The sequence below is a fragment of the Amblyomma mixtum genome, chromosome 3 (assembly GCF_055824585.1).
Source record: "Amblyomma mixtum isolate Tamu chromosome 3, ASM5582458v1, whole genome shotgun sequence".
NCBI classification, from domain to species: Eukaryota; Metazoa; Arthropoda; class Arachnida; order Ixodida; family Ixodidae; genus Amblyomma; species Amblyomma mixtum.
The window spans coordinates 304,408,649-304,411,440 of record NC_143014.1 but is presented as its reverse complement, the minus strand read 5'-3'; the positions used below and the strand labels follow the sequence as shown (position 1 = coordinate 304,411,440).

Here is a 2,792-nt window from a genome sequence, read left to right as displayed (position 1 = left end):
CTACAAAAAAGTGGCCAGCAAAAAAAAATTGAGATGAAAAAAATTCACAAAAAATAAATACAACAGCCGTTATCAGGAATTTGCGACAGCTACAAGCAGCGCCCCTAAGCGTTACACCCTGTGCGGCTGTAACGAAAAATTCTATTCCGAAAAAACTGGGAGCGTGAGCACGTCACTGCTCAACAACAGTTCCTGAATTCGAAGCATATCTTCTGACCCGCAAACGTTTTTCCTCACCCTACTTTCATCATTGCGCACTCGAAGTCCCTCATTTTGCGTTTCCCTCCCACCCTCCTAAGTTTTAAGAAAAAAATATTCCACACGAGCATACTCAGTTTAGAATTCTGCCGTCCACTGCGGCAATACCGAAGCTGTGCCCGCGAGGAGCTCTCGAAATAGAAATCCCGCTCATGCGTCTGATGGCATGAAGACCTGGTCTAGAATATGTCACAGCGGCGACCGCTCTCATTGGCACGCGATCTGATGGGCCACATCAGCAAGCCGCTAACGCAGAAGGGAGCAAAAATAAGTTTGTGCTCAATAATTTGGCAGTGGATCCACGTGTATCCTTCACCACCAGCGCGCCGGAGTCACGAGACGAGTGCGCGTGCCGCCAGGAATGTGCAGAGAGGGCACTTTGGCCACTCTTCTAGCCCCCAACTCTGTCGTGACGTCATTGGCAACCCATCGGCGTCTTAGGGAAGGGGTGATTGCCTTACCTTGTATGCGACCGGTTGCTCCGAGCGAGGAATGGTCGAGGGCTTAAAAAGGAGGAGCTCGCGGCGGGAACGCTCGCTCTTGCCGCGGTGCTCCTGCGAGCTGCCGCCGACGGACCCCATCCTGCCCGCGACCCACGGACGACCCAACGCCGGTCGACGACGACTTGGTGAGCTACTGAACCTTATTTTATCGGATAGAACATTCTTCCGCTGTGTGCTTTACCAGGCGTTAGGTTAATAAACCGTTTCCTAGCGTACTCTGCCGTTGCCTATTTCGTCCGAACCTGCCGTGGCTGCGACTCTGCGCCACGGGTTGGGGACACGAGTCGCGTACAAGTAAACGCCTGCGTGTAGCCGGCACGGAAGCTCGCGCTTCCGGCCAGCTGGACTCGGAGTGACCCCATATCTTGGCGCCCAAACGTGGGGCGAACTAGGCAATTTAGCAGTATACTTTGTTGGAGCGAACGACTGTTGACGCCCTAGCAAAGGATGACAGCTGATAGGCCTTACTTCAGTCTTTGTTCATGCTGTCAGAGCTAGCGGCACAGAACAAGGGTTCCCTACTTGACTTGCCTTTGGAGGGTGTAAATCTTGAGTGTTCCACGCGGAATAGCTGCGTGCCATCCCCTGACGCGTTGGCGGGACGCGCGAACAATGAGGCACCTAGGCCTCATCATCCGACTCCGGGGGCGTTAGTCCGCAGTCATCCCTGGTGCTCTTGCAGAACGCGATGCAAATAATGCAGAGCTTAGCGGGTATGTTGCAAAACATTCTGCAAAGCCCCGGCCCAGGGACCACGTGTTAAATTAGACTTACCTACCCACACGGGGTACCATGACAGAACGGGGGCAAATGAGTACCTCGACTGTCTGCTGCATTATCAGCAAGCGACAGGAATCGCAAACGCAGAAATGCTCGCGCGAGCTGTGCCTGTTTCTTTGACGGAGCAAGCGGCCCACTGGTACCGACTATCCGGCAACCGAGCGAGGACAATGGAGGAGGAGTTTGGCGCAAGCTTCTGCGACGAATTCCTTCCCGCAAACTACGAGTGGCTATTGAGGAGAGAGCTGGAGCTCCGGACCCAGCACCCCGACGAGTCTTTGTTAGAGTACGTCCGAGCGATGGACAAACTTTATCGCCTCGCTGACCCTCGCGCCACGAACACGGTGAAAGTGGAGCGTGTCACAAGACAAGCGCACCCGACTTTCGCGGCCTACATGAGAGGAGGCAGGTTTAGAGATCTGGATGAGCTAGCTGCTGAGGCGAAGCGCATTCAGGGAGACATCCTCTCTGCGCAAGCGCATCGGCCACCGCCACCCGCATCGCAGTCACTTGAGCCTCTCTGCGCGTAGAAAAGCAGCTCAGCGCGCAGTCCATCTAGAGCTGAAGCGCCAGCACAGTTTGCTGACGAGCGTCTCCCGGGGGGTTGGCAATTGTCTGACTGCGCTTTGGACCCATTCAGCTACGCGTTGCGAACAGCACACGCTGCTGCAGAGCGGAACACACGTAGCCGAGATCGTGAGGCCGAAACGTGGCCGCACGAGCGGCCCACACCGTCCGCACCGCGAGATCAAGATCGAGACGACCGACTGGAACGTGGCGACCAGCGCCCAGCCCGTCAGAGCCCGGGCAAACGTTGCTACTGGTGCGACCAACTGGGGCACTTCGCCCGCCACTGTGGCCGCCTTCCCGCCCGTCAGCAAACACTGTCGGGAAACTGCCACAGCCGCCGGTGATCGACCTTCGACTCCGCGCGGCGTACACAGAGAACCCCGGTTTATTAGCGCCTTTGGCATGTCGCGTAGGGAGTTCTGTTGACTTGCCAGCGCCGTTCATTGAGCTAACGATAGCTGGAAAGAAATTCACCGCGTTACTCGATACAGGGGCAAGCGCTTCTTTGTTCGGTGACGAGGTGTTAAACCATCTCCGCGAGAACAAAATCCGGTTGAGAGAGTGCGATACTACTGTTCGCCTCGCGAGCGGCACAGCGCAATCTAGCGGTGCAGCTAGGATAGTGGTTCGCTGGGAAAGACGCGTGCGGCGACAACGCCTCGTTCGTCTTCCCTGTTTATC

At 56.1% G+C, this 2,792-nt stretch overlaps 1 pseudogene; it reads left to right on the top strand.

Moving 5' to 3' along the window:
• Positions 1-410: 410 nt before the first annotated feature.
• Positions 411-2,455, top strand: LOC149355446 (uncharacterized; annotated as a pseudogene).
• Positions 2,456-2,792: the final 337 nt, after the last annotated feature.